Genomic DNA, 22,535 nt, shown 5'->3' with positions numbered 1-22,535 from the left:
GTCCCGCTGCTGAATAGAGAGACTCTCCGAGAGGTGGCAACATCTCTCAGCAAGAAGAACTTCTAGAGTCCAGCCAACGTCCCGGTCAGGGGAGGTGGAGAAATTGCTACCGGCGCCCTGACAACCTACTACAAGTGTGCAGTCGTTGCCTCGCTTTGGCAGTTGGGACCAGTCCAAGCGTTGATAAGTATAGTTGGGAAGGGCTTGCATGTTGTAGTGTGAAATCAGCTTTTGAATTTGTAATAAACATTTGTATAAACTGAACTGCTCTCGGTGTGTGTGTCTATTTTCTTTCAGTAGCTCAAACACTGTGACCAATCTAAAATGAACAAAGTGAGATGTACAAGTTTACCCAAGACACTTGGCGCTGCGAGCAGGGTTGGTCTCAAGATGTTTCGCCGAAAGAAAGAGGTGAGCCCTGAGCAGTTCTTGATTCCAGGATGGACTTCCAAAGACGATGGTTTTGGCATGTTGGCCAAAACCCTGTCTTTGTTGGGACCACCCATTAGTTGGGATGAGAAGTTAGACCCATCAAGTGCACCTCTGGGAGAGCGGGTTGCCACTCTCCTTCGAGAAAGTAAATTTCCTGATAAAAAGGGGACGCTGACGAATGGTTTTTGGTTGCTGGCCACAGCCTTATGCCACTCCGTTCAGCGTGAAGCAGAATCAGTTCAAAGAGCAGTAGAATCTCAGCGCAAGAGAAAGCAATTAGAGGAGGAGCTAGAAGCCATGCGCCATGATGAGCGAAATTGTTCGCACCAGTCAGGACAAAGCCAAAGAATGGGAAGATAAGCAAGTCCAAACGATCTGCCATAATATTAAACTCCGGCAGCAGCTCTATGCAGATAAGGAAAGGCATGGAGTAGAACCCGATCCATATCGTATTCATACCATGATAAGGAATGGTGATGATCCTGATGTAATTGAGTATTGGGATGGGAATATCTGGAATGACAATGGTAATAATGCAGATACTCTTCAGCATGTGTCTAACATACTACCCTCTCCACCTGCTGTTCACGCCCGCCCCATAAGGCAGCGGACTTCCCAGACAGACGGAAGGGGGAGATGATGTAAGGGTAGAGAATGAAGGGATAGATACCCCGGTCTCCCAAGTGGATCCAGGGGAAAATACCCAAACACCTGCTGATGCTCTATGGCCTACTCCCTCTACAGGGTGGCCTCGACCTCCTCCCCTAGACTGGGTGGAGGGCCCTGTGGGCCAAAGTGGGAGCAGGGGTCGGAAGCCGTCAATGATGCGTGACTTCTCTGTAAAAGAACTGGCTGCTATTGGAGATCGATTTAGGCAAAAGGCGGGAGAAACTCTGGCAGCCTGGCTCCTGCGTGTTTGGGAACAAGGAGGGGGTAATGTATTTTTAACCCCTGAGGAATTGTTGAGATTAGGAACATTGTCTACTGATATCAGGGTCACTGCTGAGCTGCGGGGTAGAGGGAGAGAGGTGGATTACTTACTTACTACTCTAGGGGATGCCCTGCTACGAGTATACCCATCACCAGTAGATTGGGATTTACATTTGCAGAACAATTAGAGAACCCCAGAGGAGGGTATAGCAGTAATTCATCAACAGGCCCTGGCCTCTGCTTTGTATGCAGGGCGTTTGAGGCTGTGGGTACATGATGAAGAGATATTCACAGTCAGAATGCATACCAGATTGGTTCATTCCGCCCAACCCACTACACAGGGACTGGTTCTGTCCGTAATTAGTCCGCTTATTGGGCACCCTGTGTCTGAGGTGGTGCATGCCTTATCTGGGCTTCGAGAATTAGAGTTAGGAGGTAAAATCCACTCACGTACAACCCAGGTTAAATCAGACAAGCAGGATGAAAGGGGAGGGGCTGCTGCTAATAACGGACCGACAAGGAAGGACCTTTTTCTAACCTTGTTAAAGTTAGGCGTACCTAAAAGTGGTATTGATGGGAAACCTACCGCAGTCCTCTATGCCCTTTATAAGAGGAAGGCAGGGGAACATCATCCCCAGCTGCTGAGTCCTCCTGGCCCAGCTGTGCCCTCTGCTCCCACTGCTGCTCCTATCGAGCCAGCTTCTCCTGCTCTAGTTACCCGTGATGAGGTACAACAAATGGTTAACAAGGCTCTTATGGATAATAGTGGCATGTGGGCCTAGAAGCCCCCGAACCCTACTAAAGCATGAAGGTGAGGGCAGGGCTCCCGTGTCTACACCATTGAGATACGGCAGATACACGGGGACCCACGGCCCTACATACCGTTAACAATCCATTGGGTTGGGGGTAATGACCGACAATATTTTGCCTTGGTCGATACGGGTGCAGAGCACTCGGTGATTCCGGGTAACCCCGACCTCTGGACTGGACCGACCTTTCGAATAGAGGGGTTGAGAGGGGCAGTCACCCTGGCAAAGGAAATAAAAGTCCGTGCCACAGTGGGTGATAGCCCTTCCCCTGTCTGGTTACATGCCCTGGTGGCTGCTACTGACAAGTGTATCCTGGGTATTAATATGTTGGCCGGCACGGCCCTTAATACTAGCCAACGGGGATTTGTATTTGGAATTCGGACTATTACAAAAAAACTAGTAGTGGATCAGGCTAAGTGGGATCCTGTGATGGTGCCACCCCCCATGAAACCAGTGTGCATTCCACAATATCGTCTCCCTGGAGGGGAAGAAGAGATTACTGCCACCATCGATACTTTGCAAGAAGAAGGGGTAGTGAGGCCCGCAATGTCGCCCTTTAATAGCCCTGTTTGGCTGGTCCAGAAGCCAGACGGCTCCTGGAGAATGACAGTTGATTATCGCTTTTTGAACAAACTTGCCCTACTTCTTGCTTCGGCAGTTCCGGACATTGTTACTCTTATTGAAAACATTCCTACTGGGAACTCAGGAACATGGAATGCTGTCATTGATCTCGCTAACGCCTTCTTCAGTATTCTTATAGCTGAGGACTCACAGGATCAGTTTGCCTTTACCTGGAAGGGGCGCCAGTATACCTTCACTCGCCTCCCTCAGGGTTATGTACACTCTCCCACTATTTGCCACAGCCTAATTGCCCGTGATCTGGAGACGGTGCCAGTATCGCCTTCCCTCGCAATTCACCATTATATTGATGATGTAATGACCCAAGGGGCCACAGAAGAGATGGTACAGGAAAGCTTGGAGACTGTCCAAGATACCCTGATGCAAAGAGGGTGGGCCATTAACCCCGCCAAGGTACAGGGCCCGTCCCACACAGTTATTTTCCTTGGAATTCAGTGGCATGCTGGAGAACAAGTAGTTCCTGATAAAGTTCACAATAAAATCGCAGACTAGGCCACTCCTACTAACAAAAAAGAGACCCAGCATTTCCTGGGGTTATTGGGATACTGGCGACGCCATATTCCACACTTGGCATTGCTTTTACGTCCTCTGTATAAGGTCACCCGAAAGAAAACAGACTTTGTATGGGGTGACGATCAGGAAAGGGCATTCCAGTCCGCCAAGCAGGCTATTCTTCAGGCCCTGCCCTTTGCTCCCCGCATCCCAGATGCCCCCTATGAACTAAAGGTCTCCGTTACTGATGATGTGGCATCCTGGAGCCTCTGGCAGAAACAAGAGGGCCGCCGAGTCCCGCTGGGATTCTGGTCACGTACCATGCCCGAGGCTGCCACTCGTTATTCTGCTTTTGAACAACAGTTACTAGCCTGTTTCTGGGCCCTGCTGGAGACTGAAAGAATGACAGGTGATGCAGATGTTCAATTACTACCTGCACTTCCAATAATGAATTGGGTCCTGGCTAATGATGCTAATCTAAAGATCAGGCGGGCTCAGCAGTCTTCTATTGTTAAATGGAAGTGGTATATTCAGAGTCGTGCGACCAGAGGGCCTGAAGGGGTGGGCCGCATACACGAACAGGTGGCTGATCTTCCATCTCGTCATGAGGACATTGAACCAGCCTTACCCCCTCCTTTACCCCCTTCACCAGTTCAGTGGGGTAAACCATATGATTTGCTCACCCCAGCAGAACAAGAGGATGCCTGGTTTACTGATGGTAGCAGCCGGTAGGTGCAAGGAAAGCAAAAGTGGAAGGCAGTGGCTTACCATCCCAAGTCAGGAACTCACTTATCAGAGGAGGGGGATGGTGGCTCCAGCCAGTATGCTGAGTTGAAGGCAGTCACTTTACCACTAGATCCCCATGATCACCCACTTCGCCTGTTTACTGATTCCTGGGCTGTGGCTAATGGACTTGTGGTATGGATGCCTGATTGGCAAAGGAATGACTGAATGATACATGACCACCCAGTGTGGAGCAAACAGTTGTGGCAGCTGTTGTGGGATGCTTCCCACCACCGTGAGATAACCGTGTATCACGTTGATGCGCATACCAATGTGGCGACTAACATGGCACAACATAATGCAGTAGCAGATCAGCTTGCCACTATCAGCCACGCTGATACCATCCCCCTCGCTCGATGGGCATATGAACAGAGTGGTCATTTGGGGGAGAAGGGATCAGTTATGTGGGCTCGAACACATGCTTTACCCGTCCATCAGGATGATGTCTGCATGGTCGTGCGTACATGCCCAGAATGTCAGCTTGTGAAGTCCCGTACCGTTCCTCCTGGTCCGCATGGCCGAATAAAATGGGGTACTCGCCCAGTTGCGGTTTGGCAAATTGATTACATAGGCCCTATGCCAAACTGTATGGGTAAACGTTACGTCCTAGTAATGGTTGACATCTTTTTGGGCCTGATTTTTGCTTTTCCCACCAAGACGGCTGACCAAGCTAGCACTATCCAAGGACTAAACCATTTAATTTCTCGTTATGATGTTTCAGAGGAGATTCAGTCTGATAATGGCTCGCACTTCTCCAGGAAGACAATCTGTGATTGGGCAAATGACAACAGTATCTTATGGGTTCACCATATTCCTTATTACCCGCAGGCTGCTGGGTTAGTTGAACGAATGAATGGCTTACTGAAGGAACAAATTCGTTTGTTAACACCACTGGGGACCCTGAAGGGGTGGTGTCATGTGCTGCAGCAGGCAGTCGACAATTTGAATCATCGCCCTTTGAAGGGAGGTACACCTTTCCACCAACTTCTTCACGCTTCTAAACTACAGCCTATTCCAGAGGGAAAACAGTCATTGCCTCCCATTCCCGAGCCAGAGAATGCTGGACAAAAGGTATGGGTGGCATCACCAGGTAGTGGCCCTCATGTAAAAGGAGAAATAGTGACACCTGCCCAGGGTAACACTCGGTGGGTACCTATTGAGGGACAGGATGATTTAGTCTGTTTAAACACTGAACGCTTACGGTATCGTGAGTGACATGTGTCAGGCTTCTTTGTTCCAGGTTCTCCGTTTTACGCTCCTGGTGATCTGGCTTAACAGTTGCTTTGGTACCAGCAATTGGATTTGTAATGACGAGGACATTCCGAGGGAGTTGCCCATGGGAGACGCGGTCCAATGCATTACACCAAAGAAGTTGACTCCCCATTGTTGCCAATGAGACCAATTACTGTTGGAGCAATGTATGCACTCCTTCTTAAAAGGGGTATGCACAGCTTAATTTCTGTTTAAACCAAGATCTCAGGAAATTGGACCCCCTGGGTGTAAGATAATTTAATGTGACAGTTGGCACCAGCAGGAAGCAATAAATTTGATACAGAAGAGCAGGTAGAAATTTGTGTGCCACTTTTTTTGATGCACTAATTTACATGGCCTGATCTCCATACATCTGTTTGGACTCCACAGGATATAAGTGTGCAGAATGCGTGGCAGTCAAGTGTACTCTGTGAAATGATCCTGCTGTGACCTCAATGATTATGAACCCTCGAACAGTAAGCGCTCATCACAATCAGGATCTTCTCCTCCTTGATTGCTGGGCCAGTGGATGGCCTTTCCCTTGTGCCAAGTTCAAAGAGTACATGCCCCAAGTTATTAGTGTTGCAGCCTGAATTACTGTTGTTACCAGGAAGGCAGGGAAATTCGATATTCCATATAAATAAAAAAAATGCACCACATAGTGTGGTGCAGTGCATGGTTAGTGTAGCTGTTAGCACCATGCTAATCTTTGGCTTGGCTTCGCGGACGAAGATTTTTGGAGGGGGTAAAAAGTCCACGTCAGCTGCAGGCTCGTTTGTGGCTGACAAGTCCGATGCGGGACAGGCAGACACGGTTGCAGCGGTTGCAGGGGAAAATTGGTTGGTTGGGGTTGGGTGTTGGGTTTTTCCTCCTTTGCCTTTTGTCAGTTAGTGTAGCTGTTAGCACCATGCTAATACAGCAACAGTAACTGTGCTGTTACCCCATGACCTTCATGGTTTTCCTCCAGGTGCTCTGCTTTCCTCCCAAGTTCCAACTATGAACACCGTTGGTAGGTTAATTGGTCACATGGGTGTATTTGGGAATCATGGGCTCCTGGGCTAAAAGAGCCTATTACCATGTTGCATATCTAAATTAAAATTTAATCCTATATATAGTCACCTGCTGCACAGTATGTCAAAAAGTGGCTCATTCAGAACTTGCCGTTCACACCAAAAATCCGAGAGACAGTCTATTTCATCTTAGCAAACAACTGACCATACTCCACGTTTACATTTGTACTCTCCAACAAACATGAAGTAGCCCAAAGGTGCAGGCTCTTACTCTGCTGTTGTGCATTCACAGCACATTAAGCTTCTGCCGCGAGATTTGTTTATTTTAACTTCAGCAGATAAAATGTAGTTAAAGGAGAGAAAGCTTATTCTTTCAGCAACAGGTCTTCAGAAATCCACTTCCCACTTCACCAGATCAAAGCAATTCACTTCCTGCATCACAATGTTTGGTGTTTGAGCTCTTTTTCACAAGCTGCCCTACAAGAATTCTTTTCGATTTGAGCTGCACTACTGTTTTCTCATGTGCCAAAAGGTCCTTCTTCACACAGGGGAGCAGGATTCTCTGCAATTTGGTGTTGAGATCCCACTTGTTCAGAAGCAGGAGTGAGGAGTGAGATGTTCATTGGCTATTACATTGGACCTGAGGACAATGTCTACTCCCCCTGCCCATGAGCTGTCACTTCCAGTGATTCCAGCCCTTCTCATTGACATTGGAGGCCGTTGAGGTAAAGACTGGCAACTTCCTTATGGTGTCCAGTGAAACTTTGATTTAACATGCCCCAATTTAATGAAAATCTTTGGGGGAGTTTAAGGAGGAGATTGATAGATATCTAATTTGTCAAGGTATCAAGGGATGTGGGGAAAAGGCCGGAATTTGGAACTAGATGTGAGAACAGTTTAGCTCAGGGTGGAGTTGTGGAGCAGACTTGATGGGCCAAATGGCCTACTTCTGTTCCTTTATCTTGTGATCATGTGATCTTGTGAATTTGGATATAACGCAATGAGTCATTGGACTTGGGTTCCCAGCGGAGCAGGGGTGTCGGGCTCCCTGATGGGCTCCTGACCAAGCAGCTCCGGGCATCAGGCTATATTGTGCACACCTTGGGATACACCTTAACATTGGCACCAAGCTCAGCAGCAGAGTGCAGAAGAGCCACGGGTACAGGCCACTAATGGCCGCTGTGCACTCCTGGTTGGACAGCATCTCCTTCAGGGCATAGACAATGCTCAGGGGCTCCAGGGCAGGGCAGACAGCACCACTGTGGCGCGGTGGGACTCTGGCCTCCATCTCCAGGAACCCACTGCAGGCACACAAACAGCACCTTGAGAATATCGGAGTCCTGGCGCCGGAGAGTGGAGTCGCAGGACAGGACAATGGTATTCTTGATGACAGATATGGCTCGGGAGCAGCTGGAGAACTGGTCGTTCAGCCCCAGAAGAGAACTAAGAGGAGAGGGCCGATCTGGCGGCAAGGGAGGAACCCACATGTGGCTTTGGCCAGGTCGGTGCAGAGCTGCAGGAGGAGCGGGCTGTTGGGGCAGTGGAGCTGAGCGTCAGAGGCTTTCAGGCACTCCACCAGTTTGTTGGGCCACCCCTCAGGCACTCAGGCACACTCCAGTAGCACAGCTGGATGTGGAAGAGGGTGCTGATAATAATCATCACCGAGGCCCTCACCCAGGGTGCCTGGTCAGCGAGGCACAGAGTCAAACACCACATCTTGGAGCCCCCATGGCTGAACTCCACTTGGTGCTGTCCAGTCGCCAACTTCAAGTAGAATGGCAGCAGCCTGAAGATTACTTCAGTGGCCCACTCCTGCTCCTTGGGGGAGATAACCCAGCCCTCAATGTGCTGGAGCTTGTTCTGGGCTTGGCTCTCGGAGGAGGATCTCGCTTTGCAGGTCCTGGAGAGCAGACTGTGTCTCCTGATACATGGCATCCCCAGCCTTCTCCTCCACTGCCTCCAGCCCACCCACCCCAGCCTGCAGGCCCACCACACTGTCCAGGCATGTCTTAATAAGCTCGGTCATATAGACCTTGTTGAGTGGGGGCCCCCAGCTTGAGCAGGAAGGTACAGGTGGTCATGACGAATTGGCTCTTGGGGGTGGTCAGCCAGCTCCTGGGCTCGGCCTTGATGAGGTTCTGCAGGTGGGTCAGCAGCTCCCCCTTCCTAGCCAAGGCAAACGAGTATCCACGCTTGTTGGTGAGCAGGGCCTTGGCAATGAGGGTGATGGCCCTGATCAGGCTCAGCTTGATGTCCAGCTCCTTGCTCTTGAGCTGTTGGAATCTTTCTTCAACAGTGCCCTTCTGAGGTGTGCACCCTAGACAGCTGCCTGGATGGCCTAATGGTAGCGCTGGTCCTGCCCAGCAGGAGCAGGGACCTTGAGAAAGACATGGCAGTTCCAAACAAAACAAATACCGACACACATAGGTATATACTCAGAAGCTCCAATACTTCAAACACAAGTACTGGATCATAATGGTTTACTAAAAATGAATTTGTGTTTTAATTTCAATTGTAACAAAAATTATTTATTAAAACCTGATTTAGCGCAACCTCGCTTTTTTGTGCAAAGAGATTTTATGCACCCCAATGATCGCGCTATATTGGGGCCACACTGTACAATGTCCAGTATATTCCAAAACATGCCTTAAACACATTCTACTCATTAGTTCTCTGTAAAAATGAGCTCAGGATGGGCTTAATTCCTGAAAATTGCCTTCTACTGATTTAACACCATCCACGACTCCTTTCTACCTGTATTTTCCATGAATATTCAATGCTGGTCTGTCTATTTATTTATTAACAACAGCAGATGAAACAGTTGCATAACTGAAATGTTTCAGACGATTTCTTGAACGGTGTTCAGAAGAAGGAATAAACTAGAAATTTGGAGTTAGGCAGCACAAAAGTGCTCACATCAACATTAGTCAGAACTATGAAGAGACCACCCTCTCAAAATAAATTGGCACTGGGGCACAATCTTATTGAACTGCTCCATCCAAGACCACAAGAAACTGCAGTTGTGAGCACAGCTCAGACCATCACATCCCCCACCCCTCTCCATAAACCTTCTCCCCTCCATCACCCCAAATCCCCTCCATCACACACCCCTTCCCTTCCATCAGATTCCCCCTAGCTGTTCATCACACAGACCCTTCCCTCCATCACACCCTTCCTCCATCAACCACCTCCCCATCACAAATCTATTAGATCATGTTGTCAAGGGTATTGACACTATTCTCTGAAGTGAGGATCGAGAGTCCTGAAGGCGATGTTGCCTGCCTGGTGCCCAAGTTCAGGACATCTCATCTGACCTGCATAGGAATGTGGCGTGGGAGAGGAAAGATCCAGTTATCGTGGACTGTGTACGAATTTTGGAGGTAGAACCAGGAAAGAGGTTCTGATGAGGGAATGTAAGCAACTGAGGATAAAATTGTAAAGCAGAACAAAATAGGTAATAATCTCTGGGACTTCACCTGAGTCGCATGCAAATTAACACGGGGTCGATATGATTAGGGAGTTAAGTGTGTCTCACAGATTGGTGTGGGAGAAGTGGGTTTGAATTTGTGGGACGTTAGCACCAGGATTGGGGAAGGAGGGGGCTGTTCCGATGGGACGGGCTCCACCTCAACCATGCTGGGACCAGGATCGTGGTGAATCACAGATCTTGGGCTATGGATTGGGCTTTAAACTAAATAATTCAACAGATTGAAAATGTATGGATAACGCAAAAGGGAAGGAGAGTGCAGGACAGGTTATTGAAGACTCCATAATAAAAATAATAAGTACATTTGGAAATGGATTAGAATTTAACCTCCGGTAACACGGAGACAAATGTGAGAAGGGTAATGAGCACAGGACTGAAGGTATTTTACTTACACACCATGCATGAAACAAGGTAGATGAGCTTAAAGCAGCTAGAAATTGGCAGGTATAACATTGTGGGCATAATGGAGCTGAACATCCAAGGATGCACATCCTATCAAAAAAACAGGCAGAGGGAGTTGGGGGTTGGTTTGTTGGTTTAAAAAAAAATTAAATCATTAGTGGGTAGAGTTGAGAAACTGCAAGGGTAAAAAAGACCTTGATAGGAGTTACAAACAAGCCTCCAAATTGCACAGGATGCAGGGTGCAAATAACAACAGGCGGCAGAGAAGGCCTGTAAGAAAGGCAATGTCACAGTTGTCATGGGGGACTTCAATAGGCAGGTTGACTGAAAAATCAGCTTGGCAGCTTTTCTGTTGAGCCCAGGAGGGAAAAAGTAATCCTGGATTTGGGTTGGCACGGTTAGCCTAGCGGTTAGAGCAACGCTATTACAGCACCAGTGATCTGTGTTCAAATCTGGTGCTGTCTGTGAGGAGTTTGTACATCCTTTCCGTGTCTGTGTGGGTTTCCTCTGGGCATTCTGGTTTCCTCCCACATTCCTTTAAAATGTATAGAGGTAGTAGGTTTGTGGAATTCAGCTTGCAGAACTGTGGAATTTGGTCAGCAAGGGCTTATGGACCAGAAGGACCTGTTACCATGCTGTATGTCTACATTTAAAATTTAATGAACCAGATTTGATTAGTGAGCTAAAGATAAAGGAACCCTGAGGAGATATTGATCACAACTTGATAAAATTCGCTCTGAAGTTTGAGAGGGAGAATCTCAGATGTGTCAGTATCGCAAAAATTAGCGGAAGAACAGCACAGTTAGGTCAACATTATTACAGTGGCAGTGGCTCGAGTTTGAATCCTGCTCTGTCTGAAAGGAGTTTGTAAATGCACCCCCCCCCCCCACCCAAGTCCGCGTAGATTTCCTCCAGGTGCTCCAGTTTCCTCCCATGTTTCAAAATATTCAGGGGTTGTGGGTCAATTGGGGTATTTGGGCAGCCTGGGCTCGTGGGCCAGAAGAGCCTGTCACCGTGTGTCGACAAAATTAATTGATCAGAGACTTTGAGTATCATTTCACAAACTTTATTTCACGATACTGTATATCAAGGAATAAGCAGCTGTCTCAACTGTGATTCAACTCTGAAGTCTACTTCTACAAGCATGTATATTTATAGAGAGATAAACAAGCTGTTACAGAAAATAGGATTGCACATGGAATAAACCCATTGAAAACTACATCAAGAACTTTAATACAATTTTGTCTTTTAATATCTTCACTTTGTCTCATTTGTAGAAGAAAGTGTCAATAACCATTGTTAGTGTCCTTAACTACAGTTAAAGCTACAACTTATCTTCTAAATAATGTCTCGCTGAACAGATGCTGTATTAAAAAGGGTTTTCTGTCAATTATATTAGTGACAGTGTCAATCCTTTCTTCATAAAATTTCTTTGTACATCTAAATTTTTTTAAAAACAGAAGGCATTTACTGTTTATACAGTGTAATTGTCAACACCCCCTCTTTGGCCCAAAAATCAGATGTTTTTGTATGTCCCATGTAAAAGTCTACCCACCTATTTTTGGCTCCAACCGCCTGTCCATCCAAGCTTCAGAAGACCCGACAGCGGACCTTTGCCACAGCTGCCTATCTCCTGACACCCCAGCTGTCCGCCCTCCCAGAGCTCCCAATGCCCTGACAGCAGACCTTTGTCCCAGCCGACCATCCAACGGAGCTCCTGACGCCCTGGTCACCTGCTCATCCGAGTTCCTAACCCTGGATCCTCGCCCAAGCCGCTTACCCATCCGAACTCCTGATACCCCGGCCGCCTTCCCATCCGAGCTCCCGATTCCCCAACCGTTGTCATATCACCTGGTCCAAGCTATCCAAACTCCCGGTGCCTTGAACAATGCAGGAACATATGAGGTTAAAAGTTTGACCCTTGTAAAAAGTCAACCCCACCCCCTGAAAAAGTGGTCCAAAAAATTCAACGATTACACAAGTATATACAGTAAATGAGCAATAAGATGATAAAAGAGGAAATATGGTAAACTCATCAATAATAAAATAATATCAAAATTTATTTCAGAAGAAAAGAAAATAGAGGCAGCAGTTTACATTAGACTGTTGAAAATTGATGCTGGGGAAGTGGAAATAGTAAACAGGGATGGCAGAGGAACTAAATGGCTATCTTGCTTCAGTCTTAACTGTGGAAGATACCAGTGATGTGCCACAAATTCAAGAGATTCATCTTGCAGAAGTGAGTGTGGTCATTATTACTGAGGAAAAGATGCTTGGGAAGCCAAAAGAGAAGCCGAATAGGCCCTTGATTAGTCAGGGTGTCAAAGGTTTTGAGGAGAATGGGGTTTAAAGGAAAGATACATCAGCCATGATTTGAATGATGGAACAGGTTCAATACTTTTAACGGCATCATTCTGCTCCTATGGTTAGGATCTGAACTCATTGACTGGATCACTTGAGAATTTTGTATAATTATCTTCTCTCAAGATTAAATAAAATAATCTTAGGAAAGTACTTCCTTAGTTCACAACTTGATTTCCTGTTACCATGATTTCCAAATATTTGTTGAATCTTATTCGATTTAATGAGGTTAACCACTACATTGCTGTTACAAGATCTGTCCACAGTGTGGCACCATGAAGCCAGTCATCCCTATTCCCACAAAATGGAATACGTATTTAAAACAACAAGGCCTTATGCCAGGGGTGTCAAACTCAAATTCACAGAGGGCCAAAATTAAAAACTTGGACTAAGTCGAGGGCCGAACTAAATATTTATTGAAAATTTTCAACAACATCTGCATGTTTTCTCTTCTTTCAACATATGTAATGTTAAACTTTTTCTTATTAAAATAAATGTTTAATAATAGTTTTGGATAAACTCTTTCCAGAAGCATAAACAAATGAGAAATAAAATATTCAATAAATAATATTTCTCTATAGAGGATTTGTCAAATGTTGCTAGTGTGCTGTCGAATGGTAAAATCTGAGGGCTATTGAGAATGTGGGAGAATAACATGATTCCTGAAACAATCAAATGGGTGACTGATTGTGGACATGAACTCTAGCAGGGTTATTTGCCATGCCCTTTTTCCATTGGTACAGATATCCTTTGATTGACACACTTTTCAAGTTTTATGCCTAATGAGCTTGTATCCAGCTGCAGGACCATTTTTAACCAGGAATATATTTATCACTGTGACATGAAACTATTGGAAGATCGTTTTATCCTGAGATTAAAGTTCATAATACTTACTCAGGCCTGTGGGCGGGAGGGCGGGGTTTGCGGGCGATCGGGTTGGACAACAACAGTGCGGGGGCATTGGCTCTCGCTGCAGGGCGGCATCTCGGCGGATCAGCGGCCCTGTCACCGTGAGTCGCGGGTCGGCCTGCGGCAGGGAGAGGGAGTGGGCAACGGTCCTGGCGAGGTCAGGCCCCCCCTGAGTTTCTGCTGGACCCCCCTTGACCTGCTGAGTTTCTCCCGGACCTCCCTTGACCTGCTGAGTTTCTCCCGGATCCCCCTTTGACCTGCTGAGTTTCTCCCAGACCCCCCTTGACCTGCTGAGTTTCTCCCAGACCCCCCTTGACCTGCTGAGTTTCTCCCGGACCCCCTCCCCTTGACCTTCTGAGTTTCTCCCGGACCCCTCCCCCTTGACCTGCTGAGTTTCTCTCGGACCCCCCTTTGACCTGCTGAGTTTCTCCCGGATCCCCCTTTGACCTGCTGAGTTTCTCCTGGATCCCCCTTTGACTGCTGAGTTTCTCCCGGACCCCCTCCCCTTGACCTGCTGAGTTTCTCTCGGACCCCCCTTTGACCTGCTGAGTTTCTCCCGGATCCCCCTTTGACCTGCTGAGTTTCTCCTGGATCCCCCTTTGACTGCTGAGTTTCTCCCGGACCCCCCTTGACCTGCTGAGTTTCTCCCGGACCCCCTTTTCTTTCCGTGCCGGTGTCCCAGGACCTTTCCAGGGCAGTCTCCACGCTCAGGACCGCGCTGGGATCCCGGTCAGCGGTGGAGGAGCAGGTGAGCGCGGCTAATCCCAATCCAGCCCACGCCACTCCCGAGATTGGCGGGGGGTTCCACCCTACCTGCCTGACCAGCCTCGCTCTCCACGTGTACTCTGGGCACCCGCCGCTGGTCCAGTGGGAAGGCGCAGGGCGGCCGGCACCCCCATCGCCCAGCGGGGAGCCCCAATCTTCCCTCCGGCGTCCCGACTCCATCTGCAGCTCCAAGAAACGCTGTGCCACTGGGGTTCCGGGCGCTGGGAAGCGGCCTTGGCTTCCCCTGACACCGGCCAGGCCGCGCTGCGGTGGGGGGGTGGGCAGGGGGACACGACAGCGTGTTTATAAAACCACCCACCACTACTTTTCAAGGACCAGGATTTTTCTCTCTCTCTCTCACCCTGGGACACAGCGGTTACTGTGCATGCGCTATACTGGTGTGGCGACCAGCGGGCCACCTCTAATACATTTTTGAAATGATCTTGCGGGCCAAATATAATTAATATCGTGGGCCAAATTTGGCCCGCGGGCCAGCGTTTGACATGTGTGGTGTAGGTGATCACAGAACTTTTCCCAGGGGAGAGGAGTCTTAAATTAGAGAGCACAGGTTTAAGATGAGAAGTAAAAGATTTAAAGAGCACCCAAGGGGCAACATTTTCTACACAGAGGATGGTGGAGTTTGTGGAAGTGGTAAAGGCAGGGACAATTACAATGTTTAAAAGATATTAAACAGGTACATGAATGGGATATGGGACAAACACAGGCAGATACAGGCATGAATTACAAGAGGTTGGTTTGCAGGTGCAACAGTTAATCAAGAAGGCAAATGGGATGTTCGCCTTCATTGTTGCAGGGATTGTATTAAAAACATGGAGGTTCTGCTACAACTGTACCAGGTACTGGTGAGGCCACACCTGGAGCACTACGTGTAGTTCTCATCTTCTTACTTGAGAAAGGATAGACTGACTTTGGAGGTGGTGCAAAGGAGGTTACCAGATTGATTCCAGAGATGAGGGGGTTAGGATAGAAATGTGAGGAGGAATTGAGTTGCCTGGGACTGCAATTGCTGGAATTCAAAAGAATGAGAGGGGATCTTTTCAAAGTGTAAAATTATGAAAGGAATAGATAAATTAGAGGTAAGAAAGTTGTTTCCACTGGCAGATGAGACTAGAATACAGGAACATAGCCTGAACATAGGTTCAGGAGAGTAGATTTGATAATGATACCGAGTAAAATGTCATATACAGTATGTGATAGTACGGATTCTATCACCAAAGTGTATATGTGTAGATGGTAGTGTAGGATGACTGTGATTGGCTGAGAATGTAGCCACACCTACTGGCAGGTCTTAAAGGATTGCTCCTAGCCAGACCAGGTCATTCTGGACTGGTCGACCTACTTGTGATATGCTCCAGTCTTTTAGTTAATAAAAGCCTTGGTTTGGATCAACAAGTCTTTGGTTCTTTCAACGCGCATTACACAGTACATTGTACAATATACACATGCAGCTGAACTAGTACTTTGTAAAAAAAAAACTGCAATAGCATACATTAATATAATAACATTAGTAAAAGTTACCATAGAGGAAGAAAGAAAAGTGGAATTGCAATAGTGTAGAGAGGCAGATTTCTCCCAGAGAGCAATGAATCTGTGGAATTCTCTGACCAAGGAAGCTGTAAAGGCTGCCTTATCAAATGTATTAAGAGTTACAAGAAAGTGAAGCTGAATTCACACCTAGAATCAGCCACAATTTTATTGCATGGTGGAGCTCGAAGGGTCAGTTGACTGACTCTGCTCCTATTTCTGATGGAAATGGGACAAGGATAAATAGCATAGCCAGGTGCAGAGACCAGGATGGATGTAGGACATGTTGTATATAACTCCATTGCAAAATGTCATGTCATGACTATCAAGTCACCACAATAGGCAACATTCCACTCACTTGACAGCTACACCAATGGGTGCCCCAGGTAGAAATAAGAAGACCAGAAAACTGTCAGAAAGCTACCATTAAGGAAAAATCCAAAATATATAATTGGATACTTACGTCTACCTTCTCCCAGAGTGAAGTTAATTTGTTTGCAACCGTTCTGAAACTATTTCACCATGAGACAAGATACCAAGATTCACTCCATCACTAAAAGACCTCTAATTCTCTTTATGCCCCAGTCATCTACCTTTTCTAATTCTAGTCCTCTATCCCAATGTACTTCTGATTGAATTCTCTCATTCCAATCCCCATAGCCAAAAGCTCTGCTACTGATCCTCATTCACACTGTTCACTGAACATTTCTCTCCATAATTTGAGCCATGCAATTCTACAACAGAGAAAATGGCAGAGTTCTAATGGCTTACAGTGGTTTAGCACTCAGGACAGATTTCCAGTAATGAGAGAGATGGTGACACCAGCATTAAAATGGATGACAGACAGCACTGCTGTGCAGGGAACCCAGATAGAAGCCCTGTCTTCCACTGAGGTTCTGCAGCAGCCATTTACCTACTCCTGCTGTAGAGAGAGCTGGTCAAGGCGAGTGATGTACTCTCTCAGTACTAAGGTACCAGTCACACAGTGAGTGGTACACAATGAATGTAGTATTCAATGGAGACTGGCAGAACCTTCACACTTTGACAGACGGCCCAGATCCTGTCCTCTCTTTCTCTTGTTGGATGCGATGAAAGCTGACGTTGCCCCCTCCCCCTCACTTTGATAGGCTGCACAGTTCTCCCCAGCCACATGATCTGTGTATTGTCACAAGCTCAACTGTAAACAACCATCGATCTCCCAGCAGCCATCTTCCAAGCTGAGCAGAATGTAGCGACAAGGACAAGTTTTTGGGTCAGGTTCCTGGCATCCATGTCCTCATCACGCAGTTGAGGGAAGAGCAGAGGTTCACATCAATTTCCCGGCTAATGGAGCCAGAGCAGAAGACAGATGGGAACATTCCTGTGAGTGTTCAAACTGCAAGCTCCATGTCGTCATACTTACTATGAATTTTATTGTCATATACATAGTGCAATGTTCATATGTACCAAAATTTCTACTAGCTGCAACGATGCCAGATAGTCCAACAATAGTATGAACTAAATTATCACAGTATGCCATGAGTCAGAAAAAGAGATAATAACTAAAACAGAGAACATTACTGCACAGTACAGGCCTTTCAGCCCACAATAAACCTATCAACAACAATCTAATTTTTCCCTACCTCTCTCCAACAACATTATTTTTTCTTATATTTCTATGTCTATCTAAGTCTTTTGAATCTCTTTATTGTACCAGCCTCCATCACATATTCAGCAATGCATTCCAGGCACCCATTACTCTCTGAGTTAAAAACCTACCTCGGACATCTCCCATAAACTTTCCTCCACTTCACTTTAAACAAATATCCTCTAGTATTGGCCATTGTCACCCCAGGTAAAAGTGTCCACCCGATCCAAGACCCTCATAATCTTATATACCTCTGGGAAGTCACCGCTCATCCTTTACATAAATATAAATGATAAATAAATCAATATTCCCAGTTACAGTTTGTGCAAAAATAGCAACATTTCAGTTGTGCAGACAGATCTGTTGGAGGCCCTAGAGTAGTTCATCATTAGACTTAGGGTCATCCAGGGAGGTTCAATGTGCACCAAGTCTGCTACAGGAGAGGAGCAGTCTAGAACATTCAAATCCTAACAAAGATCAACATGAAACAGTGAGCAAATGTCTTTATGAATAAAAATGTGCAAAGAGACATTGAGAATCTGGAGTTCGGAATACTCCTTCTGTTTAAATGCAGAATCAACATGCAACTGAAGAATTCAGCTTGTTCTACAAATTCTACAGTGTCTGCATTGTTTGAAAGCAGATTAAGGTGCTCCTGAACTTGTACATGTATTAACATTTCAAACATGCTCTCTCCTGAAGCACGTGCCATCCTCTATACTGAAACAGAGTCTCTCCAAGGGCTTTGTCAGAAGCAAGAGGAACGATTGCTTCTCCTTCCCAATCCTAGCAAGGTCAGGTGGCCCTCCATGCAGGATAATTCTCATTTATATTCTCTCTCTCTTTCTCCTTCCCTCCCTCCCTTCATCCTCCCTCCCACCATCCTTTCTACATTTATTCTGTCTATCCCCCTCAAAATGTTAAACACCTATTTTTTATGCTCCAGGAAATAAAGTCCTCACCCATTTCCTTTCCCAATAATTCAGTTCCTGAAGTCTGGGCAACATCCTACTAAATCTTTGCACTCTTTCTATCTTATTGATAACTTTCCTGTAGCTAGGTGACAAAAACTACACTACTCCATATTTGGCCTCACTGATGTTTTACCATAACATCCCAACTCTTGGATTTATGAAGGCCAATATGCCAAAAGCACTTTACAACCCTATCCACCTGTGATCACACTTACAGGGAATTATGTATCTATATTCTGAGATCCCTTTGTTCTGCACACTCCTCAGTGCCCTATTATTTTCCATGTATGCCCTTTCTTGGTTTGTCCTTCCAAAATGCAACACCTCACACTTGTCTGCATTAAATTCCATCTACCATTTTCCAGCACATTTTTACAGCTGGTCTAGATCTCTCTGCAAGCTTTAAAATTCTTCTTTGCTGTCCACAACACTTCCAAATTTAGGTTGCAAACTTGCTGATCCAATATATAGATGACAAACAACAATGGTCCAACACCAATCTCTAAAGCACACCACTAGTCACAGAGAAACAATCATCCACCATTACTCTGGCTTCTCCCATCAAGCTATTGTCAAATCCAGTTCACTACATCACCATGAGCTTTCATGACTAACTTCCCATGTGGGACCTTGTCAAAGGCCTTACTAAAGTCCATGAATTAACATTCACAGCCTTTCCTTTGTCAACTTTCCTGATAACCTCCTATAAGATTGGTTAAACACAACCTACCACGCACAAAGCCATGTTGACTGTCCCTAATCAGTTCCTGGCTATCTAAATAATTATATATCTGATCTCTTAGAACACCTTACAATAATTTACCTACTACTGACATCAGGCTCACTGGCCCATAATTTCCAGGGTTACTTTTCTAGCCTTTTTTAAACAATGAAACAATGTGAGCTACCCTCCAATCCTTTGGCACCATGCCCGTGGCAAATGACATTTGAAATATTTCTGCCAGCACCCCTGCAATTTCTACACTAGCATCCCTCAAGATTTGAGGGAATATCTTGTCAGGCCCTAGGGATTTATCTACTCTTATTTGCTTTAAGACAGCAAGCACTTCCTCCTTCTCTAATCTGTAGAGGTTCCATGACCTCACTGCTGGTTTTCCTTACTTCCCATGACCCTATGCCCTTTTCCTGAGTGATTAATGATGGAAAAAAAAAACATTTAAGATCTCTCCACCTCTTGGCTCCATACAAAGCCGACCACTCTGATTGTCAAGAAGACAAATTTTGTCACTTACTATCCTTTTGCTCTTAATAAATTTGTAGAAACCCTGAAGATTTTTCCTTTACATTGTCCGCCAAAGCAACCACATGTCTTCTTTTCTTCCTGATTTCTTGCATTTCATACTCCTCAAGTACCTCATTTGCTCCATGTTGTCTATACCAGCTATACATCTTCTTCTTCCAAACCAGAACCCCAATATCCCTCAAAAACCAAGGTTCCTTCTGCCTGTTAACCTTGCCTTTAATCCTGGCAGGAACATACAAACTCTGTACTCTCAAAATTTCACCTTTGAAGGTCCTCCACTTACCTCGCACATTCTTGCCTGAAAACAACTTATCCCAATCCACACATTCTAGATCCTTTCTCATTTCCTCAGAATTAGCCTATCTCCAATTTAGAATCTCAACCCAAGGACCAGATCTATTCTTCTCCATAATTAGCTTGAAACTAACAGCATCACGATCACTGTACCCAAAATATTCCCCTACAAACACTTCTGTCACCTCTCCTGTCTCATTCCATAATACAAGATCCAGTATTGCATTCTCTCTAGCCGGTACTTCTATATATTGATTTAGAAAACTTTCCTGAACGCTTTTAACAAACTCCAAGATATCTAGCTCTTTAACAGTTTGGGACTCCCAGTCAGTATGTGGAAAATTTAAATTTCCTGCTATCACAACTTTACATTTCCTGAAGCTGTCTGCTATCTTTCTACAGATTTTAACCTCCATTTCTCGTTGACTATTGGATGGTCCATAATACAACCCCATGAGTGTGGTCATACCTTTCTATTTCCTCATCTCCATCCATACAGCTTCAGTAGACAAGTCCTCTAATCTGTCCTGACTGAGCACAGCTGTGTTATTTTCCCTGACGAGCAATGCCACTCCTCCCCCTTTCAAAACCCCTGTTCTATTGCATCTAAACCAAAAGAAGCCCAGAACATTGAGCTGCCAGTCCAGCCCCTCCTGCAACCAAGTTTCACTAAAGGCCACATCATAATTCCATGTGCCAATTCACGCTCTAAACTCACTACCTTTCCTACAACACTCCTTGCAGCAGTGGGGAGGTCGGCAGCAGCGGTGGGGAGATTGGAGGCAATAGATGAGGAGGAGGCAGAGACAAGCAGCATCAGAGGGTGAAGCCGAGTTGAGTGGTCTGTGTGAGAAGAGTGGCACGGAACCAAGTCCCAGTGGGGCTCGGTGGTCTGTAGAGAGAAGTCCAGGCCAGAGAGACCGGTCTAATTTTTGCTGTAGAATAAAATAGTTAAAAATATTAGAGTTAGTATTGCTAGTGGTGTATCACTATTTTCAGTGATGATCTTGTGGAGCTTTGCTTGAATGCCACAAGGGAGTCAGGGAGGAATTTTCCAAAGTTTTTTTCCTATAGATTGGCTGTAGGTTTTTCTTTGTTTTTTTTTGCCTCCCCAGAAGCTACACAACCAGCATAAATAGGCAGAGACTGGTGCTGTTGGGAGATAGAATGAGTGGGATTGAGAGAGAGGAGTAGAGGGAGCGAGTGGGAGAATGGATCCCAGGACAATGAAATGCTCCTCTTGTATGATGTGGATTGTTAGGGAAGTCGATAGTTTCCCTGATGACTACAAATGTGAGGTGGATCTAGCTGATGCACCTGACAAACCCCGTTGAGGCTTTGGAGCAGGCAGTGGATAAACTCCAGAGCATCCGGGAGGCAGAGGGTGTGATAGATAGGAGTTACAGGGAGACTATTACACGTAGGGGACAGGTAGAGGGTAGTTGGGTTACATTTAGGAGAGGGAGCAGGCAAGTAGAGCAGGGCCACCCAGCAGGCGAACCCCTGAAAAACAAGTATACCACTTTGAATACTATTGAGGAGGATGACTTACCAGGCACAAGCTGAGGCAAACAGGTCTCGAGCAAGGAGTCTGGTGCTGTGGCTAAGAAGTGAAGGAGAAAAAGAGGTGTGTTGCAGTAATAGGGGATTCCATAGTGATGAAGTTAGATGAGAAACTCTGTGGTGGAGGTTGTGATACCCGGATGGTATGTTGTCTCCCTGGTACAGGATATCTCAGATTGAGTTCACGACATTCTTAGGTGGAAGGATGATCAGCCAGATGTTGTGGTCCATATAGGGACCAATGACATAGGTAGAAAGGGTGAGGAGGTATTGAAGGGAGTTCAGGGAGTCAGGTGCTAGGCTGAAGAAGAAGACCTCCAAGGTAGTGATCTCAGGATTGCTTCCCATGCTACATTCTGGAGAGATTAGTAATAGAAGGACAAGGCAGTTTAACACATGGCTAAAGACATGGTGTAGGAGAGAGGGCTTCAAGATTCTAGATCACTGGGTTGTGTTCCAGGAAAGATGGGATCCGTACCAACAGGACGGATTGCATCTGAACTGGAAGGGGATTAATATCCTTGCAGGTAGATTTGTTAGTCTTGTCCCAATGAGTTTAAACTAGATTTGCAGGGGAGGGGACCACTATGTTAGTGGGAAGGAGGATAAAGGTCAGGCAAGGACTGCATATGTAGTCAAAAATCAAAGGTTTGTATATGACAGAAATTTTCTCAGATATATTTATTTTAATGCAAAGGGTATTGTTACATGGATTGACATGTGGGATTATGATATTGTTCCTATTATGAGACTTGGTTACAGGATAAACAGGACTGGCATCTTAATGTTCTGGGGTTTGGTTGCTTCAGACGTGATAGAGGGTGAGGGATGAAAGGGGGAGGAGTGGCATTGCTAGTCAGGGAAAATATCTCAGTTGTGCGAAGTCAGGACAGCCAGAGGGCTCATTTACAGAGGTCAATGACCACACTGATAGCATCGTATTATAGCCAGAAAGAATTGGAGCAAACCTAAAGAGATAGCAGTCCTATGTAGGAAAC

At 46.0% G+C, this 22,535-nt stretch overlaps 1 long non-coding RNA gene across 1 annotated transcript; it reads left to right on the top strand.

Annotated features, from left to right (window-relative positions):
- LOC138763138 (uncharacterized) lies at positions 1 to 5,644 on the top strand. The gene is made up of 3 exons (XR_011357341.1): positions 1 to 187; positions 298 to 411; positions 5,326 to 5,644. It is a non-coding gene; the product is annotated as an uncharacterized lncRNA (long non-coding RNA).
- The last annotated feature ends 16,891 nt before the right edge of the window (positions 5,645 to 22,535 follow it).

Source organism: Narcine bancroftii, chromosome 1 (genome assembly GCF_036971445.1).
Source record: "Narcine bancroftii isolate sNarBan1 chromosome 1, sNarBan1.hap1, whole genome shotgun sequence".
Classification (NCBI taxonomy): domain Eukaryota; kingdom Metazoa; phylum Chordata; class Chondrichthyes; order Torpediniformes; family Narcinidae; genus Narcine; species Narcine bancroftii.
The sequence above is the reverse complement of the archived record's forward strand: the minus strand, read 5'-3'. Positions and strand labels throughout refer to the sequence as shown.